Raw genomic sequence first — 23,367 nt, forward strand, 5'->3', positions numbered from 1 at the left:
GAGTTTATAGTTCCCGTTTCAAAGTTTACATTGTTATAATTATTTGACCCCTTTCAGCGATCAAATTCATGGTATTTGTGCTAGAAGCAATATATTCTCTTTTATGGATGGATTTTCAAGCTATAATCAAATGCAAATCAAACAGAAAGATCAACACAAGAACACTTTTATATTCCAATCGGGAAAGTTTTCATATAGTAAGTTACCTTTTTGGGTTAAAAATGTTGGCGTCACTTTCTAGCAGGTCATGTCCTATTTTTTTCACAACATCAAACACATCATTGAGGTCTATTTGGATGACCTTACTGCTCAGTCCCTTTGGCATGAGGATCATCCAACCCATCTTAGGGAGGTGTTTCTACATTGGTTATATTATAATATTTGTTTAAACCTACACAAGTGTGTATATTGCATGGTGCCTGAGAAGTTACTAGGATTTATCATATCTAAGGAGGGGATTATAGTTGATCCTTTAAAGGTCAAGGCTATCATTAATTTCCCTCCTCCATGTACTCTTAACCAACTTCAAGCATTGCAATAGAAAGTTAAATTCTTGCGTAGGTTTATTTCCAACTACTTCAAGATCACAAAAGGTTTTATGTGTCTATTGAAGGAGGGTGAACATTTTGTATGGGATGACCTGGCTTGGAGATATTTTGACACTTTGAAACAACCATTGTTGTTTACCCCATTATTGAACTCTCCTATTTCAATTGGGACTTTTTCTTTATCTCATGGCTTGTGAATCAACCATTGGTATGGTTCTCATCCATGAGGATGAGATGTGCAATGAACACATCATTTATTATCTTAGCAATATTGGTCATAAGATTCCATATTGCCATATTGAGAAGTTGTATTTGGTGGTTGTAGTTACTTTGAAATGATTATGAAATTACATACTCTTGTGAAATACCATAATTATTTTTCACTCAAACCCCATGAAACACATCTTTGGTCGACAAATCATTAGGGGAAAATACTCAAAGTGGATTATTATCCTTCAATAGTTTGATTTAGAATTTTTTGGTTCCAAGTCCAAGAAATACCTCAAATTGATGACAAACCCATGGTTTAGGAATCGTTACATGATCAATCATTATTTCTCATTAGCTTGTTTGATCTATAGTATGAGGATGTCTTGCTATATCTCCAAACTCAATGCTTCTAGTTTAAATTGTCTTCTGATGAGTGTCATTGTATCTAAAAATGATGTTATTATCAGTTATACTCTTTATCATCATGCAATTTTTTTGGTATTAAATTGATGTATTACTGATGAGGAGGTTGAAAAATTCTTGAATTATTGTCATCTTGGAGCATGTGGTGGTCATTTATCCAGATTAGAAACTACCAAAAAAAAATTGCGCATTGGCTATTTTTGGCCCTTGATCTTTAAATATTGTATTATGACAATCAAAGAGTGCCATCCTTGTCAAATATTCACTAAAAATAAGTGTTCTCACATTGTTCCATTTCATTTGATGGTTTCTATTAGACCATTTGCAAAATGGGGCATAGATTTCATGTAGTGTAAGCCAACTTTGGCCAATGAACATTGGTAAATAATCATGGTAGTGGATTGATTTATTAACTCGGTTGAGGCATGAACTTGTGTGGAACATTGTGCTCTTCTCCCTCCTCATTGAATCCTTTGCACCCAAGATGTGTAGAAATTGTTTCTTGAAGATGTAATGGTGACTCACTTGGGGGTCAAATGGGTGCCACATCTGCATACCAAAAAAATCATGTGTTAGTGACTATGTATCCATCAAAAAACCCAAAATAATATAATTAAGGAAACCAAAACCATTCTATCTCTCACCAATGGTGGCATAGTGAGTGCATAGGGGTAAGACTATATCAGGGTCGTTCACCAGAAGAAACCTTAGTTGAACCACTATTAAGCCTATCATCCCACAATCATCCCTATTAACTCAGTCTAGTGCATCATGCAAGCATCTAAGGGAAAGGGATAAGTTTTTTATACTCACAACCTTAACTTTGGTACTCTCTACAAGAAGAAAGAGACGAAGATGCCTCCATAGAAAGACAAGTTATATTTACCCATATGACATTGGATGAGTTGGTCTTTCATGTTTGTCAATAATCTCTCACACCATTTGAATATTGTTGGTCTCACACAATGCACTTTTATTTCCATTTGATCCCTCGAGGCCACAAGGTGCCCCATAGACCCTCCTACTCAGGTTATAGATAAGAGGATTGTGCAAAGAATGAGGTCAGTCACCTCTCTGATAGGTATTTTACTACTTTCCTTGCATGCTCTTAGCCCATAGTCTTGGACCACGAATTCATCAACACTTTCCTCAAATTGTAATTTTCCCACTAAGCATTACTTTTATGGACCCTCACCTCCATCACCTTTCGAGAAAATATATATCTTCCACCTATAGTTTAAATATCCCTCCTTTTACCATAGATCGTTGATCGTAGTGTTGCTACATATCAATCAATCATTAGAGGAGAATCACTTTCCCTTTCATGGTCAAAGTTTTGAAAACACTTAGGAGACCATCCATAATCCCTAAGTTCACACAAGGCGGGAAGATGAGCCAAGGCTCTCATGTCATCCTCTTGGTGCTCTCATTTCTTCCACTCAATATTATTGGACCTCTACCTACCAAAAACACATAGATATAGATAAGTCTCATCCTTAGCAAACATACCCACACTACAAAAAATTATATATTTTCTAGATTTGGGATTTGGAATGGTTTTTTCCACTAGAGTATCCCCCCATAAAGTGGCCACCGCCTCAAGAGTTTGTCCCTCAAATTGAATACTTTGATCGTGGTCTCTCCCAAGGCACCTATATGGGAGTGACGGTGCACCATCCCCCTAGAAGGGGTTTGTTAGGGGTGGAAAATCCATCAAACTCAAAAAATAAACCATGAAAATGACGAGGATTTAGACACATACCTAATAGAAGAATAATGTTGAATAACAACCTATATACTCTAGGATCATGATCACATGTTCTAAGGGTAGGGGGGTTTTCTCCACAAGTTACACTCTCTACAACAAAATGAGAAAATGAGCTCTATGTTGGCCCCAACTCACTATATTTATACCTTATGCATTAGAGGAATTTTGAGGTCTAAAATGGGCCTCCTAAGGATAATAGTAAAATAATAGTAAAAATAATTAGTTATGTATATTTAGAAGAAAATAAAGAAAACTATATTTTTTATTGTATTTTCGACTTATCTCCTTGTAGGTTTACTCAAATTTCAAGTGTCTACACTCATTGGATGTGGAATTAGTTATGCGTCTATTTAGTAACCAATCTATATACTTTTGATTGGATATACATTAAGGAAAATTCAAAATACATGAAAATTTGTGTTTGAACACATTTTTTCTTGTGTTTTTAATTTTCCTCGGTGTAGCTCTACTCAAAAGTATGCAGAGTGGGTACTTGTTCATTGTAGAATCTAATTTTTCATTTGATCACTATACAGACTCGAAATTTTAGTAAACCTACAAGGAGATAACTAAAAAATATGACTAAAACAATTAGTTTTCTTCTTTTCCTTCTAAATATATTCTCCCCTAGGGATGACTCATCATCTTGAATCCCATTGGTTCTCTTAAAGTTGATTTTGTTAGTAGATTTTTCATTTTGAGGTCCATTTCTGACTTCAAAATTCCCCTAATGATCTCACAAATGTGTCAATTTATTTCCATTATTTCCATTTTCCTCCCATTGAACTACTTATTTACAATTATGAACACATTTTTATCATTTTTTTCCTACTAATTGATGATTTTATGCAATCTTATGAAACAAATTGGTCATCATTATCACAACTTATTGATGTTTCAAGCCCTAGGTGTGTTTTCTCTTGAACCTGACATGTAGGGGTAGACATTTTCCTACCATTTATATTTCTTTATTGATCCTCATTTCTATATTCATTGCACCTTAGGTTTAATCTTGTTTGGTTGCCACATTAACCACTATGTATTTGTGCATCATAAATTGCATGATATAGCCTTCCTTCACATGGATGCCCTAGTTTAGCACCTCTTTAATATGTTGGTGTCCATGTTTTATCCTTTTATCCTTTTGGAATCCCTCCTTTTGACCTTCCACAACTTTGAATCTAAGCCTTGTTTCTTTTTCTTTGTCATCTTCTGTCTATACCCTCGAAGGATTCCACCATGTCTTCTACCTTACAATAGATGTTATGCATTGTCTTGTTGTTGGTGGTGCTAGATGCCACCAACATGTAGCGAGATATATCTAATGTCAAGTCCCAATTAGACCTCACACCATTTGGTGTAGGATTCCCATATGTCTATATGGTCTGGCCACCATTGGAAAGGTTTAAAATATGTCCTTGGTTACAGAACATACACAAGAGATCACAACACCTCTTGGATGTAGAAAGTATGTGATATTTGTGTGATACCAAATGTAAGATGCACAGGGAACTTCCATGGATGGTAAGGGGAAATGAGGCTTTTGTTAGGGAAGTAATAGTACTATCCTAAGGGAAACCTGGGAGCAAAGAGAAAGGCTTGTTGATTACCTGCAAATTAGTTCACATGATAAACACCAATCATGAAAACATAACAACACATATTCAACAATATCCATATCCAAGAAACGAATTAGTTCATTAGACTTAGTATGTAATTAGATCAACATATATTGCAAACATAACAAGAATAGTTTTACTATATCCACTATACATGCATGAAGGCTCATAGATATTATGATTATAAATGAAAGATCCCAGGTACATTGTTACATAGATGAAACAATAGAACTAGTAGTGTAACATGAACCCATAACTTGATTCTCCAAAGAATGATCTATCTCATATGTGATACCAGATAACCCAATAACTCCAAGACTCCAATCCCTTTTCTTGATTTATAAGGAGCTATTATAACAAATGACAATGACCTTTCAGTTTCCTCATGACTCTTCAACTTCTATGACCTATGGGCTTCTATACAACTTTTCATATTCTATACATGACATTTTACGTTCCATGGGTGTCTTTTGACATTTCACATGTGTCTTTCGACTTCATTACATGCAACTTATTACAAAATAAAAATTACATATAAGACAGTGGCTATATGAGACAAAAATACTAATAGGAAAAAATATTATCAAATTGACAAGTATTCAATTCCTCATGGATCTCATTGGTGATGTATGTGTGCCATGACATGAACTCTGTAGAGATGATTTTGATCCAAACCGGAAAGTGCGATACATATCGCACCTTCACCTCCAGTGCTTCTATCAATATGGTCTTGGAGATTGATTGTACATTATTCCATAGTCATGATAGTTTCATGTGGGATTTTACTGGTGCAATGGGATATTGTCGAATAATGTCTTTGGTGATCTCCAAGCTTTCTTGTTCTAATGTTTGCTTGATTTGTTCTATGTGTTGCCTTATTTCATAAAAGATGATTTCCCTGCCTCTTATTTATTCAAGTGATCCTATTGAAGGTATCCCATGTTTTTTGCTAGAGACTCGAAGCCATTGTGTAGTTGACTATAAGAGTAAATAGTTTTAGTCGCTCATTCTCCAAGACAATTATAATTTTGATGGTGGAATGTTAGTTGTACTTGACCCATTTCAACGCTAATCCTATCCTTTCTAACCAACTGTTGCATAACATTCAGATATTTGGAAACCCATTCCTGGAGTTGATCAACTACTCTACTTGCCACTTTCAAGAGCTTCAATACTTATTGTGCTTTCTTCTAAATGCAAATTAGAGGAGTCACTATTTCTTGTAGAAGTATCATTTCATCATATAATTTTGCCATGGTATCCTCTATTGGCCCCAGTTCTTCCTGCATGTTTCAATTCCATTCTGTTGTGTTGAATTTGTGTGAAGATAACCATTTATTTTCTGCAGTGAGATGTTCCTCTTGTTTCTTTACTGCAACCAACCCCTTCCTTAATATTTTATTCTCATTTAAAAAATATTTATTTAGATATTGAGACAGGGTTTTAAGGACCATTTGGGAAGTACCTACGCCTTTGTTGTATGATCCTCTTATTAAGATGATCAAACATGACATTGCACACATCACTGAATTTTTCTTAAGGTGGAGGTATGATTCCCATGTCATCAAAATGGGAGATGACCACCCATGAGAGGAGGTTCTTCCTGTGAACCTGGTTGATCATTTATGGGTTGGATGACATCATATTCCTCCAATTCTTCCTCTATTTTACGAGTCAATTATTCCTCCTCCAGTCATTGTGTTGTGTCTTCCTCCTATGATTACCTTTTTTGTTCCTCTTCTACTCTCCTTTCCTCTTCTTATTTCTATTTCCTCCTGAGAAACTCATCTTGCTTCCTTTTATCCTCTCCTTCTACTTCTCTCCTTTCCTGTTCATCCTGAATATAGCATGTGTTTAAAGGATCAAATTTCCATTTCCTATCAGTTTCTCTTGTTGAATCATTCTTGATCTTTTCCTTAGGAGCTACATTCTTTACTTCGGGAGTTGTGTTTGTTGACTCCTATACTTGCATATCTTGAGCTAGTGGAACTTGGGGGGAATTGAGTTCAATACCTGAATGTCTCTTTATAACTACATTATACCAGTTCTTCACCATCTCATCTTCTATGGTAGAAATTGATGAATATCCCCAATTGAAACCAATCCTTTCACAATGTTTCTTGCACACTCTCCTAGGATCATATCCATGAAAGTCTTTAGCTGCAAAGTGCAAGTGGTCCAACTCTTGTATTTTTGCATTTGTCGCCTTGTGGCTCTTCAGTTCATATTATTTGATCCTCAAAGGGAAGGTGGTTCAAGGGGATTTCTTCCCTCCATGAGGAACTCTTGACAACCCTTTTTCCAACTAATATGCCACTTCTTGCAATACCACCTTATTAGTCACATATCACTACATGAGGTGAGGAGAGATATGACATCCAAAGCATCTTATATATGTACCTTCATGTTTAGCAAACCAATCTATGATATCATGTAGTGACTCCTTCACCTGATCATTCATGCAAGGAGGATCAATCTCATATATCATATGGAATATGACTGTGAAGAAATTCTCTACCAATTTTTCATATGCCCCTCTAAAGCTTGATTCTGACAACACTTTGCAATGGAAGTAGACTGGAAAAATATTTTGTAGGGTATAGTTCCAATACATTCCTAGGAAAGCATATCATACACAGATTCCATATGATAGAAATGCATACATATAAAATTATGGTGTTTGGTTTGATCTTAAAGATTCTTTAGCCTACCCAACATGACGTTGCAACTCGAAAGAAAGTATATCTACCCAATTGAAGACTTTGTCACGTGTGACAACTATGTGGAGCATATATATCCAATTATCCTCAAACACCCCAACTTTTTTTCACCCATGCAGTCTATAATCCATATCAATGAGACACTGATATACATCCCTAAGAATCTTAGTTAGGTGAACTAAATATGGGAAATGTCAAAACTTAGCAAGCTCTTGTTACCAATATTTAATGATGTCATTTGTGTCGAGATCAACCCATATAGTGTAAAATTTGTTATTGGCATATTTTGTGGGCCTTTATATATTGTAATAGGTCTGCATGTCTTCTCAATAATAGGTGGCCAACTAACCATTGCTTTAACTTCGAAGCAGCAAATTAGAATCATCCATGTATCTAAGAATCCATTCAATAACTTCTACACAAGGATGACTAGGAACCTTCATGTGATCCTATGCATCCTGGACTGCTTGATATTGATGTATTCATTCAAATTCTTTAAGTTTTTAGTGAATTGTTTTACATGAATGTGTCTTTGATGTCATTCCATGTGACCTCAGTAGACTTCTCTAAGAAGCATTGTGTATCTACATAGATGGGAATGGTAAGCTTTGTAACTTCAATTGCTTCTTTAGTGCTTGTTTCTGAGGATTCTTTGGAGGTAACCTAACGTGTAGCGGGAGACATGGTTCCAATAGATGATGAAAGAGTAATAATACTTGTAGCTCGAACACCTGTTTGTGGAATCACACTCATGGTGACAACCATTAGCTTCATGAAAAATTCGATTTATAGAAAACAAAAACTTAGAAAATCATATTGAGAATGTAATCCCATCAATGAAGGCACATAACTACTTGCATGGGCAAGAAATATGCATGCAAACAAGGTGGGCACACTTTCAAAGCATGAAGGGAGTTCAAGGCTCATTTGGGACTTTGAGGTGCACTCATGCACTCAATCAAGAGAGAGATAACATCAAGGGCACAAGGTGCACTAACAAATCACAAAGGAAGTTCATTTGGGCCTTTAAGGTGCGCTCATGCACTTAAGGAGACTAAGAAGGATATGGAGTGCACTAATAATAGATGAAGGAGTGAATATTATGTCCTTCAATATTTTTGGGTGCGCTCATACGGTCAAGAGGATGAGGAGGGTGCACTAGCGATTTCTAAAGAGATAAAGTGAAAAATTTCAAGCCTTTGGGGTGCGCACATGCACTTAAGGAGGGTGTAGTTCTTCATGATGAAGGGGTGTGCTCTTGATCAAAACTTGTCTTTTCTGGGTGTATTTTTCTGAGTTAGTTGGGGCTTAAGTTTCTAGAAGTGTGCTCTATCATAGAATGCCTCAAGGACAAGTCCAATACCAAGATTGAATGATAGAAATGTGAAGAGGAATGATCTACATGTTTTTATGGATGTGGTTGCCATCATGATTAGAATGTGAAGAGTTAAGGTATATGAAAAGTCACAACTTGTGATAATAAATTAACACATGTAGAAGCAAGAACGAACTAAAATGTCAGTAAATAAACTAAAAATAAAGGAAATTCCAAGGAAAACAATATCAAAAGCAAAAACATGAAAGGAAACCAATAGAATCAACATGCAAAACTTACTTGGAATTAAGATTGACGAAGAGTTTCTTGATCCAAAGATGTCTGCCCAATCACGATGAGAATGATTATGAGAAAGAATGATTAATCAGGTTGATTAAAAAAAGGTTACATGCAAATATATTCCATGCATGCTCAACACTTGTCGATGTATGAATTAGTTATTAAGATAAGTGAACTAGGTTCATATTTTCTAGGAGTGCACCCACATACAACAAGAAAGCACATGCATGAGTTCTAGAAGGGCCCATGTTTTTGTACTGAAGGAGTGCACTCAAGGAGAGCATAGTTCTTCAGCCTAAAGGAAGGCACTCAACAGACGAGAAATCCTTTGTCATATTAAAGTGCACTTTTCCTTAAAATTGATTTTTCTTGCTTTTTTTCGCTTGTATGTGCTTTTTGTGTGCTCCATGGTAGAAAAGGCTAGTTTCTAAGTCAATAAAAGCTATGACTTTACCTAACCTTGGAAAAGATAACAAAAGTGCTTCTAAAGGTTAGGTAAGGACACTTAGAAAACATTGACATAGGAGGATGTGACACTTAGAAAAAACATAAGAATAGAAAACCAAACAATGTGACAACACTTAATAGCTCGGAATGACAGTTCAAGTAGGCTCCAAAATTGAGTTAGGCAAAAATTTTGGAGGGTTGTTGTCGCAGCGACAACACTTGCTTACATAAGCATGTTGAAATTCTCTAGTCTTATTTTCATCATTCAAATCGCATTTTTTCTAGGCTTTAGTTCAATTTTTTATCCTTCCAAGAGGGTTTGTTGTAATGAGTGGTATTGCTTACTGGCCTCTTTTCCTTACTTTTCTTAGGGAAGTTTTGTCTCTCTAGTAGAAGCTTCCTTTGTGTCCTTCTCATGCTCGTTAAACAGTAAAGGGTATCAAGCATCATTTTACCTCTTTTACATGATCATTAAATCTTCATAGAAAATAAATAATTTATTGAGCATATTGATGAGCCTAGGTATTGCAACAAGAATGTTGCAACTCCTAAGGCTACTAAATTTAATTATCAACCCGAGGTTCAAACAAAATTAAGAGGTATCGGCACTATATGTGCAACACACAATGTGTCCTTCCTTTGCTGTCATGATGTAATGGAGTGCATGTACTGAAATCAAATCCTAAACTAATTGTAGAAAATGAAATGCTCAAAATGGAAACCCTAACCTAATGCAAGAAATAAAGTACAAGGAAAGAAACATATTCTAATTGCATAAATATCATGAACTAAATGTAAAAGAAACCTAACTTAACCATATTTATCACATGCGATGATTTAAACCAACTGAGCATGGAATCTGATCTAGGGATTATTAATTGTTTTATGCATGTGATAATTAAGTAATAAAAAGAACTATTTTCCTTTATCTTTTCATTTTATAAATGCAAATGCTAATCTTTCCTTTATCTTTCGCAAGGGAGACAGGTGTGGAGGAAGAGGGGTACAATGGTTTTGATGGATTGGAGGTTAATTAGAGGCCTAATCCCAGCTTCAATGATGATGTTACTGAATTTGGGCTCAAAACAGGCCACTACAGGATTTCCTACAAGATGTACTAGTTCCTATAAGATCCCCTATTTTATTACAAGAACAGGCCAAAAGCTTAGGAAGTGGTCTAGAAGGTGGAATGGAGATTGGGAAAGGTGGTTAATGGAAGAATAAAGCATGGAGGTGGTGGAAACTACCCAAAATTCAAGAAAGGGCTTCAAGATGTGTAGATTTTCTCAATGGAAATGGCATTTTTTTCTTATAAAACAAGAATTCATATTGAGATTTTAGTGGATTTTTGCGACATGGGTGGATGAGGTGAGATGAGGTCTCCCTGAAATGTAGAAGCTCCTGCAACAACACACATTATTGTCTGTATCTATCCACAAATTCATCTATACATGGGAAAGGTTTATTAAATAATGGAAAATCACTAGTCTAAAATCCAGAAATTCGAGAACTAGTGAGCTAGTAAATCTATAAAGTGCCTAACATAATCAAGTGAAAATGAAATGGTGTAATTTTTTTTATTAAATAGAATTTTTTTTTATCTAATGCAAGTGGAACAAACTCAATTGAATCTCATTAACATGCTCTAAAAAATAGCATAAATTTATTGTTCTTCACTACAAAGGAGTTCCAAAGATCTAGATTTGGGAATAAGAATGCTAATCCAAGTAGATCAATTACTTGCTCCCTACTATAGGAGGATCAATATTAAATAAAAAATAAAAAAGATATTATAGAATTATGGCTCACATTTTGGAACTCTATTGATTGAGAAAATCTAGGAATGTGTTCCCTGTCATTTAATGTAGATTCCTTTTATTTTTTATTTAATATTGATCCTCCTATAGTAGGGAGAAAGTCCCCAAATTATCTCCCCCTCCAAATCTTCATAATCTTCCCTATATTCTCATAATATTCCACAAAAATAAATAATATTAGGCACAAATATGCAATTATTCATAAACCTTCCTAATGAACATATTAAAGTTAAAAATGCATTATCTAATGCAAAACGAGAGGTTTAATATGCTAAAGGATGGTTAGATGGTCCTTAAATTATGTTTAATTTAGAGTCATGGGCCTTAATTTACGTCTAATTTAGAGGCCCACCAGACACCCCTGTTGAAAGTGTTTCTCATCCTCTGAGCAACTTAGTGACCTCCTTGTGCCTCATTCATGGCCATGGCGCTCTCTCTCTTGTGCATCCCTCAATATTTTCTCTTAATAATCTTGGTTGTAAGTTCTGCAAGGACAATCCCAAAAATCTATTTCTGCATAGAAAAATCATTATTTCTTGAGACCATTAGCTTGCCTTCTTCCCCTTATTCAAGATGGGTTCTTGAATATTTTTCAATTTGGCAAGGTATTCCACATCCTTATCAACCTTCTGATACCTCGTTCCACCATTTGGACACCTCTGAAACCTTCAAAATCCCTTTAGATAAGAACTAGGACATCCTGTAGTAATTCCTGTCAAAACTATGAGAAATCTTATTAAAACTACAAGAAACCCATTTTGAGCGTAAATGATAGTCTGAGCCTAGGGCAGACCCTCTACTTGACTCCCATGCCTTTCTCCCATTTCTATAACATCTTTTAGACCTTGAACAAAATCTAGAAAGAGATTAGATACCTCTTGGAAAGCCTCTTTTCATCACCGCAGTTTCAGTTCGGTTTTGATGGTGAATCCTTATTTCCTTTTATTGCCTTCTTCTTTCCTTTTGTGGCCTAGATGATTGCCCAATGGCCTTGTAGTTCTATGTTTTTATTAGGTCTCTCTTAGGCACTACCATTTTGGGTTTTAGCATAGTTTGTTACTTTCTTCCTTTTTGTAGCAGCATTCTGCCTTCCTGTAGCAGTCATTCCTCCTCTTTCAATGTCTTATAACTGTATGGGAGTGATGAGAAATGATGTAGAGGGTTTGGAGGATGATGCTAGGGCTCAGAGGGAGTATTGTAGGTTTGTGAAAATGGATAGGATGCTCTGTTTGATTTTGGTTTTCAAGAAATTTTCAAGGTGAGACAAAGTGCAGGGTTTGTTCTTGAAATTATGAAATTGGATGGACGAATGATGGATAGATAGTGAATATGAAGTGGATGGAGGGCTTGGAGTGCTGTGGTGACCTTGACTTCGCAAAAAATCCTTCTTTTAACTGTTGTCCCCATTCCTTGAAATCATCACCCTTCATAATTTGACTTTTCAACATTGCATGAGTGAAGGAGTGAGCTGCAATTAACTAGTTGAATGTGGCTGAGACTGCTGACCCATCCTTAGCTTATAAAACCTCATATCTCATGTATTGACAAAAAATTTCTAACTATAATATGCTCAAGGGAAGAGGTCAAGAATATTGCATACTTATACCTACCTAATGGTTGTTGGAGAGACATTCATGCTACTACTGAGTTGATGTTGTTGTGTTGATAATGACTCAGGTACGTGTTCTTAACTACCTTTTTCTTTTTTGTTGATCTCATTTTGTTGATGGGTTGTCTTATTGTTGATGTGTAGGTGTTGGGGGACATATATCAACCTTCCCTAAAGAATACCTAACCTTTTGACCCATTTTTCCATCATATTGTCTCTTGTAGCTTCTTCTCGGCCTTCCTATAAAGATCTTGTAGTATTTTAGGAAAACCTCTTGTAGCATACTTGTTTTGTCCATATATCCCAAATGGTAGAATGGATTGAACTAAAGCTTTCTGAGCATGTTTCCATCATCATTATGCACCTCCCCATAAACAAATATTGGCCAATGGATGCATGAATCTCAATAGAAACTAAAAATGGATGAAGGTGATGGAGGTTAGTTTCTTGGAAGTTGTGCACTCAAATTTGCTAGAATCTCTTGATCATGCTACCATCATCCATATGCATCTCCCCCTGAAACAGTCTGGGAAATGGATGCATGATTTCAAGATATGGAAAAAATAGTTTTCTTCTCTAGGTATTTCTGTTTCCTATAGAGATCATGTAGTAATTCGGGACACCAAGGAAAATGAGTGGTAGACTCTTGGGAATTATGAGTGGATGGTGGAAATAGATGATGGTGATGGATTGGCATGGCCTTGGTCCTATTGGAGCATTTGACCAAGGGAGGAGAAAGTCAAAATTTGACTACTTTTGATTAGGTTTGACCTAATTTTTTCTTTTTCTAGTACCAACTTATTTTTGTTGCTTGCAGATGTTGGAAAATACATGCATTCATCAGAGAGATAAATGGAGAAAATATTTTTTATTTATTTCTTTTTTTTTCTTCTAGGCCTACTAGCTGCCTCAAGGAGGTTTTCAACTAGTAGGTTTGCCTAGGCACCTCAAAGGAGGTTTTCACCTAGGATCTTTTCTTTTTTTCTCTTTTTTTCTTTTTTCCCAATCCATTGACTACCTCATGGAGGTTTTCAATCAATAAGCCAATCTCAGGTGCCTCAAAGGAGGTTTTCACCTGATATTTTACTTTTTTTTCTCTTTTTTATTTTTCGTTTCTACCCTACTCTACTTGAAAAACAAAATCACTTTCAAGTATAAGAATACTTCTAATGGAGCCATGTGCACATCATGATCACAGAAAAACTGATGTGTAGGTTTGAAATATATGATTTGACATGTACCTAGATTTCAAACACCAAATGGTTTGACTTTGAAAGGATCAAGCATAGTTGAGGAAGAGAGTGATGCTCCATCTTGTTGATTTTCTGGAACCAAACCTCAATATAACTTTGATGTCCTTGGTTTTATTACTTATCTAGATCATTCTTCATGTATTCTGTAAGCCTCCTATTGCAATAGGTTTCATATTTCATGATTGACTGTTTTACATGCCAAATATGTCATCTTGTCATGCTGCAAGGTTCCATATTTCCAAGAAGTTCCATTTGAAGAATCATACCATTTTTGAAGAGTTTTACAGTTAATGGAAAGCCAAATAGCTTAATCTTGGCTTCCCTAGGTTTAAATTGCTTGTTTTAGAAGATAAAGAATGAATATCTATCCAAACAGTTTAAAGCTTGGCAGATGAGTAGCTAGGTAGAGAAATGAAGGAGCCAAACTGCTTAATCTGGGCCCTTGGAAGAGATAAGGGTTGATTGTAGATAGGAGGGCAGTCAAAAGAAAAGAGGATAATCAGGGTCTGCAAGTCTAAGTGCACCCATTCAAAAGGAATAAAAAATGCTAGGTAAGTAGGTTGGGTAAGTAGTTTTGTGGTTGCAGAATCAAGCTATGTGATCCATTTCATGTTTTCAAGTGTTATATCTATTCAGATCACAAGTACAAGGAAATTTTTCATTTGGCGGAGCTCAAGCGAGGCATGTTTAACTCCCCCTTCTTCTTATTCCCCAAATCATTCACTAACGTCCCCAAAGAGGTCAAGATCTACTTGATATCTCTTAAACATTTGCCTAAGTAAAGATCTACTTTCCTTAAAGGTGCTCATATTTCTTCTGTAAGTCCTATTTCCCCTTTGTAGCCTAAGATTTCTATACTTAGCGCTCTCTTATCATTTTCATATTAACCTCTAACTTACTATGTAAATCCCTATCTATTTTCCCTTCCCCTTACTAAAAGCACTAAATAGCTCCCCTATGTACATATCCCCTCCCTCTAGTTGAAAGATAACCTTGACTATGCCTGGGAATTGCTAAGTTTACCTGAAACTTAGCCAGAACCCTCGGTTGCCTCTCAAACCATCTTCTAAATGCATTAGGACTCATTCCTATGCATAAAATTCCCCTCCAAATGTATAAAATCCATCTTTGGCCGTGTTTTACCTTTCCCAAGGCATAAACCCCTTTTTGGCCATAAACCCTTCTCAAAGCACATAAAACCCCTCTCAAGTGCCTTTGAACTCCTCCAAAGCATGAAATTCCTTTTTTAGGTTATCAGACCCCTTCCGAGGCCTCAAAAACCCATATTACCCAAAGGTTTTAGCCCCTGCCATATTAACAAATAATTTAATATTCAGGCGGGCCCCCTCACATAAACCTACTGCCAGCTCCGCACTCCGTCAGCCCTCCAATCCGCCCTCCCAGATCCGACGGCTCTCGGCAATTTCGGAGCCGCCCCGACATCCAACGATTAGCCTCTAATAGGCTAGCGGTTTCCCCACCGTACAATGGACGCGTGTCCACCCTTGATTGCATCAGGCGGCCTCTGACAAATACTGCCCTCGTACAGAAGGCGGTCCGATGAAACCACAAACTACCTTTTGTCTCTCCACCCCTGACGTCAGAGCCACGTCAGCGCTACGTCACCTCTGCTTCGACCCCCCACTGCTACGTGTCAACCTGCCACAGCATCTGCCTCCGTCCCTACCACGTCACCCTACCGTACTACCACGTCACCCTGCCATATTGGGACCCACCGCTGACGTCATGCTGACATCATCACCAAAAAAGGCGCGAAGCGTGAAAATTGCAGCAAAGGATGCCCGGAATGAGAAACAGAGGCATTTTTTGATGCGCGCTTAGCGCTAATCGTGCATCGCTAAGAAAAATTGATCAAAATGGAGGGCTTCTCATGGCTCAGCTACCTGCAAAACCCAAAAATTCGCGAGAGGCAACAGGATTTCTTCATGTATGTTCATATACCATCGGCCAGCACCGATAGCATTCTAGAAGCCACAAAAAACATTTGCAGCAGCCATTTTTTGCCTTGAAAGGGCAGAAAATGGGCGTTTTGATAGTTTCAAGCACATCAAGGGAGAGAAAGTGGCCCGATTCAACTGTAAAAGAATATTAGAGGAAAGATAAAGCCCAAATTAAATTAAAGAGTATCAGTGAGGCGGAAAAGAGTATCAAATCGGCAATATCAAAGCAGGTGAACATTAAAGGCCCCCAAGCAAAGTCAAAGAAAGCGGTGAAGCCATTTAAGGCTCTCAGATCATAGTTAATGCACATCAAAGCCACTCAAGAGCAGGGGATCAAAGCCCAAAGCACAGTTATGGCTAAATGAACAGCACAGAGCCATAAGGACACCATATTAACTCATTTTGATGCAGCTGCCTCCAGCGCAGCTCAAATAAATATCTTCTTGCATTAATTTCAGGACAAGATTAGGTTAAAGAACTCATTTCCCTCAAACCTGTTTAGGGTCTGTTGTAATAGATATTCTTTGATATTTTCTCTATATAAACCACCCTAATTCATTGTTTAAAGGGTTGGTTGGTTGATAATCCTCATTCTAGACTTGCACTGTATATTTTGAGAGCTCTATAATCAAAGACTGCTAGAATGCTTTGGATGAAGGACTGACTGTTGTGTTATTTAATGGCCAAAGAGTGACTATGGAATTCTTGTGCTACTACATGGCTCAATAAGTGTTTTCCTACCTCTGTTTACAGTTTACATATGTTTATACACCGTCTAAATAGCAAGAAAGAAGAATAGCTTAGGTTTTGCTTGACTGCACCCTATCCTTAGTTCTGGTTATTTCTATATGTTTTCTTCATAAATGGTTATGAATACGCATACTTAAATGATCATGTTTACTTTGTTTCTTTCACATATGACTGTTATTTAGGAATTCTTGACTGCTTCTAGACAAACTTTCATTCACCTTCCCTCTATGTTAGCTAATGAAAGATTCTTAGTTGCCTTTCATCTCTAACCTTCATTCCATCTTTATTCCAGCTTGATATTGTTCTATGTGTAGCTATCCTACTCTGTACTCCTCTTGTGACCAAGAAAACGCAACAGCAAGCCCTAATCCATGACTCCATGCCCAATGGTTCGAACTTCTCACTATATGCATCCCAACTCCGCTTGAAAACATCATCCTTCCCACCAAAATCAAAACAAAACCCATGTACACCATAACTAGCCTAAGATCAACCCAAAACAAAGTTAAATATTAAAGAGAGAGCCCTCTCTGTCTGTAGGTAGGCTAGGACCTGCAGCCCAAAGATTGGTTTGAGGTTACCTCGGTCGTATCCCTTAAGGAGCCAAGGGACAACCTGAGTGATAACATCATTGGTGACTCCACTGGGACTTATTCAGAAAATTCCAAAAAACAATTTAGAAGTTGGCTCCCAAGAAGAAAACACATAATACTAGGTCAAATCTAGACCCTAATCCACCAACTGTTTTTGAAAATCCTAATTTAATCTCTAGAAACCTTAGCAAACAAAAACAAGAAGAGTTTGCTGATTCTAGTCCTGAAACAGTTAAGCCAAGCTGTTTTCCAACCCCTGTTAAAGTTTTGTTTCGTTCAACCCCTTCTTCCCCTTGTTCATCATCCACCTCTCCAAGCACCTTTTCCACACCTCCATTCACTACGAATACTACCACTACCACCACTGTTATTGCAGTTGTCCCAGCTGTTCCAGTCATTCCACTTATCCCTGTAAATATGGCTAACATATATGCACCATTACAGTTACCTGCAAATCCAGGGGTTATGCATATATGCACCTTTACAGTTACCTGCAAATCCAGGGGTTATGCCTCAGGATTATCAAACCGAAATCACATATTTTGATGCTACTGGTTTTGGCACAACCCTGCAACATACCAAGAAAATGCAGGGCTATTTTGAGAGTTATGAAATAGATGATGATAGTGTAAGAATGAAGATTTTTGTCCAAAGTTTAACAGGAGATGTAAGGCCTTGGTTTAGAGCACTTGCTGCAAATTCCATAGCTGACACAGAGGCCCTTTATCAAACATTTCTTAACAGATGGGAGAATAAGAAGGACCCTCCGCACATATTATCTGAGTATGACACTATCAAAAGAGGCCCTCAAGAAGCTGTCTTAGACTATTGTGCTAGGTTTAACAATGTTTACAACGCTATTCCACAAAACCTTAGACCTCCACCTGATCTTGCTTTATACAAATTCCCTGATGGATTTGACTTAGATATGGCTTATCAGTTAAGGGAAAGAGCCCCTCAAACCTTAGCAGACATGCAGAATGTAGATGTTAGTGTGGAGGTAAATCTGATTGCCAAGCGAAATAGAGCAAGAGCTGAGAGAAGAACCACTTTTAAAGATGAACCTTCAGCCTTTGAGCAAAAATTGGACACAATCATCAAAGATATGGACAACTTTGAAAATAGAATGGGAACTATTGAAAGAAAAGCCTCATGGGAAGGACAACCAAAACAATCCTATCAGAAATCCAAACTTTAGAAAAAATCAGAACCCAAACGTTGGAAGGGAAAGTCCTGACCATGATATAAGACCTCCTTTTCATGAAAACTATGCTGAAGCATCCACATCTATTGAGCAGATAGAGGACACTCACATAAACTTGATGGGTTTGAAGAGTGAACAACAAGTATTTCTAACCCAAGAAGACCAAGATGACCATGAGATAAATCAATTTCAAACCAAGTCTGGAGAGTCATTTGACTTCAAATAAGGTTATGATTCAGCTGTCTACGAAGTGCATAAACAATACAAATTGAGAACAAGAACCATTGATGTGTCTGATCCCATCAAGCCAAAGGATGCCAAGCAAGCTAAGAAAGTAAAGGACAAGGCCGCTATCACAGAACCTGCTGATAAAATAGACCCAAAACTAAAAGAAGTGACCATAGAGGATGTATCTGACATGCAGCCCTCTAATAACCAGCATTTTGTATCCTTTCCCTCAAAAGACAATGTAAATAGCACTCCTCAAAGCCTTCCCAAAACAAAACAATCTCAAGAAATCACTGATAACCAAGAGAAGATCACTGAAGATACAATTGAAAAGGGAAAATCTGTCAGTCACAATACTAAAACACAGTCAGAAAAACCTTTTGATTTAGAAGCAGAAATTGGTAAATTAAAGATATCTATTCCTCTCTCTAAGCTTGCCAAACATGATGTCTACAGACAGCAAATCAAAAGATCACTGCAAATACCAGAGAACAGGGATGATGTTAATGTCTTAGATAATCAACCTGAATTACTTTTTGGTCCTGAAGTCAATGGTAAATCAGGACATGGAGCTGTTCTACCCTTTTATGTCAGTTTGCACATTCATGATAAAGTGTTGCACAATGCTATGTTTGATTAAGGTGCTTCACACAATCTAATGCCCAAAGCTGTAATGGAGAAGCTAAAACTTGATGTCACTAGACCCTATAAAGACTTATTCTCCTTTGATTCTAGTTAGGTCAAGTGTTTAGGCTTAATCAAAGACCTTTGTGTGTCTTCAGTCCAATTTCCCAACAAAACGATCCTAATGGACGTGGTGGTTGCTGACATTCCACCAAAGTATGGCATGCTCTTATCAAGATCTTGGGGAGAAAAACTCCAAGGATCTCTCCAGCTAGACCTCTCCTATGCCACTATTTCAGTCTTTGGGCAACCAAAGAGACTGTATAGAGAAATTCTGATGAAGTATGTGGTAAGTAGTGAGGAAAAACCCTAAAAATTTCCCATTTACTCAATCCATTCTGATATGGATTCCTTTATATTATTCAATGATGATAGCTGCCCTCCCACTGATGAGAAGCCTTTGCCTTTAGAACAAGAAAAATGCATCAATCAAGAGTCGGTTGCCCATACCTGTGAAACTGTTAAAACAATTAGTGCAACCAGCATACAAGAAGAACCACATGAAGCACAAAAGCTAGGTCCACCCAATCCTAAAATGACTGAAACTCTTAATACTAACCACAAGCAAGAAATCACATGGTATTTAGAGTTTGATGGTTCTGTTAATAAGCTAGGAGCAGGGACAGGAATATGGATTCACAATACACATAACAACCATGCAGAGGGTCATGCTTACAGACTAAACTTCAAATGCACCAACAACATGGCAGAGTATGAGGCTCTCTTTTTAGGCCTTAAACTGCTCAAAGCTCTAGGAGCTGCAAAAGTGTCCATTCTAGGTGACTCCAATTTGATCATTCAACAGATGAAAGGTAACTTTGTTACTAATGACAATAGGCTAAGAGCTTATAGGTCTGCTGCCACAGAAATACTCAATTCCTTCACCGAATCCAAGCTTGCTAATATTTCTAGAAGCCATAACATACATGCTCATAGTCTAGCTACTTTTGCTAGCACTTGCAAGCTTCCCTTTGAGCCCAATTACCACTTTACTGGTGAGATAAAGCACAGGCCTACTGTCTCTAACAATATCAAAGATTGGCAAGTGTTTGAAGATGATGCTCAAATCAACAATTTTCTTACCTTACAGCAAGAATTCTCAAGCTCAAACATTGATGAAGATGCCATGGATGACCCACAATAGCAAATGAGCCTAAATGAGCAAACTATAATAGCTGAAGTAGAAAATCAAATGTTGCACCCAACCATTTTTTATGAGAAAAACATGCAAGAGCTGAAGCAAATGCATTTAGATGAAATATCCGAAGCAGAGGCCGAATTGATTGATTGAAAAGACAAGTTTCTACCTACTGGCCTCACTCCATTAGAAGACATATTTGATTCAAACGATGTCCCCAAAAAGCCAAAGATGCAGCCCTTAAACGCTGTTGTGGAAGACTATAATATTGGGACAACAGAGAAGCCCAAAATGATTAAACTGTCCAAGTCTTTGCCTCCCAATCAAAAACCAAAATATGTTGATTTATTTAAAGAGTTTCAAGATGTATTTTCCTGGAGTTATGAGGACCTTAAGTCCTATGAAACCTCTGTTATTCAACATACCATTCCCTTAAAGCCAAATCAAAATCCCTTCCAACAAAAACTAAGGAGAATCAATCCTGTGCTTCTCCCTTTGATTGAGAAAGAAGTGAAAAGAATGTTTGAAGCTGGTATCATAGCACCCATTAGATTTTCAGAATGGGTATCCAATCTTGTTCCCACAAGGAAGAAAATAGGGGAGATTAGACTATGTGTGGACTTAAGAAATCTGAACCAAGTCTCCCTTAAAGATCACTACCCTCTGCCAAAAATGGACCACATTCTACAAAGAGTAGTGGGGTCTTCAAGAATTTCTTTTCTAGATGGCTTTTCAGGTTTTAATCAAATACTTGTTCACTCGGATGACCAAGACAAGACAGCCTTTACAACACCGCGGGGAACATTTAAGTATGTGAAGATGCCTTTCGGACTAAAGAATGCAGGTGCTACCTTTCAAAGGGCCATGGAAATTGCATTTTCCAAGGAAATCCATGATTTCCTAGTGGTTTACCTTGATGACCTTACTCCTTTCTCAAAATTTGATTAAGAGCACCTAAAACATTTGAGACAAGTGTTCCTAACATGTAGGAAATATGGCATTTCCTTGAACCCCAAGAAGTCTTTATTTGGCCTTGAAGAAGGCAAATTGCTAGGCCATATCATTTCAAAAGATGGGATTAGAATTGATCCTGAAAGAATTCAAGCCATCCTGCAAATCCCTTATCTGAGAAACATCAAAGAATTGCAAGCATTCCTAGGAAAGATCAATTTCCTAAGGATATTTATCCCAAACTTGGCCGAGCTGATAAGAATGCTAAATAAAATGTTAAAGAAGGATTCTAAGCTAAAATGGACTTTAGAGGCCAAGCAAGACTTTGAGGGCATAAAATCTACCTTAACCCAAGCCCCAGTCCTCACAAGTCCTCAATTTGATAAAGATTTCATCATTTTTTCATTTGCATCTGAACACACCATTGATGTTGTCCTGTTGCAGAAAGATGATCAGGGAAATGAAAAGCCAATTGCATTTTTCAGCCGAGCCCTTAGAGATGCACCCTTGAAGTACCAAATCATGGAGAAGTAAACATATTCCCTTGTTAAAGCAATCAAAGATTTCAGAATTTACATTTTATATTCACATGTGATTGCTTATGTACCAAATGCTGTTGTAAAAGACATATTAACTCAAGTCTAGGGCATAGAAGCCAAAAGAGGCAAATGGATTGCCAATATCCTTGAGCATGACATTGATATAAAACCCACCAAGCTGATAAAGGGACAAGGTTTAGCCAAACTGATGTCCGAAACCAATTTCCAAGCCTTAGACATTAATCAACTGGACAATGAACAGGAGCTGGCGACTCCACAGATCAGTCAATCTTTTTTGCAATCCCCATGGTATGCTGATATATGTTTTATATTGTTAAACCTGTGTGCTCCTCTAGGGTTGTCCAGAACCAAAAAGAGATTTTTAAAGATGAAAGCATCAAAGTTTTGTGTCTTAGATAGTGCCCTGTTTTGGAAAAATCATGAAGGAATATTGTTGAATTGTCTAACTATGAATGAAACTGACAGTGTCATGAAAGAATTTCATGCAGGGGAATGTGGAGGGCACTTATATTGGAAGTACATTGTTGATAAGATACTAAGGGCTGGTTTCTATTGGCCCACTTTGTTTGCTGATGTGAGAAAGTTTGTTGTTTCATGCCACAAATGCCAAATATTTGAAGGAAAAAGAAAGCTTCTTCCCTTGCCCCTTAAGCCCATTTCAATCGAGAAACCTTTTCAACAATGGGGTCTTGACTTCATTGGAGAAATCCATCCATCCTCTTCTGGCCAGCATAAGTGGATTCTAACAGCCACATATTACTTTACCAAGTGGATTGAAGCCATCCCATGTAGGCAAGCCAATGACTCCACCATCATCCAATTCCTTGAAACCAACATTTTGTCCAGATTTGGCTGTCCTGAGAAGGTCATTACAGATAACGCTGCTGCCTTCAAATCCAAGAAAATGATCAATTTTTGCCATAAATTCCACATTACCTTAGGTCACTCCACAACCTATTACCCTCAAGGTAATGGCTTGGCCGAATCATCCAACAAGAGTCTGATTAACATCATTAAGAAAGTCTTGGGGGAGAACAAGAAGAACTGGCACAAAAAACTTGTAAATGCCCTATGGGCAGATAGATTGTCAACCAAGAGATCCATTGGGATGAGCCCATATGAGTTAGTCTATGGCATGGAGGCCAAGTTCCCCTCTTCTATGGGAATCCCTGTTATCAAATTGCTGCAACAGATTCAGGCAGAGCCAAATGATATCCAAAGAAGAATAAACCAAACCATCCATTTGCAGCAAAGAAGAGAGCAAGTGTG

The sequence above is a fragment of the Pinus tabuliformis genome, chromosome 9 (genome assembly GCF_031772625.1).
Source record: "Pinus tabuliformis cultivar Carrire ecotype Pingquan chromosome 9, CPIR1, whole genome shotgun sequence".
NCBI classification, from domain to species: Eukaryota; Viridiplantae; Streptophyta; class Pinopsida; order Pinales; family Pinaceae; genus Pinus; species Pinus tabuliformis.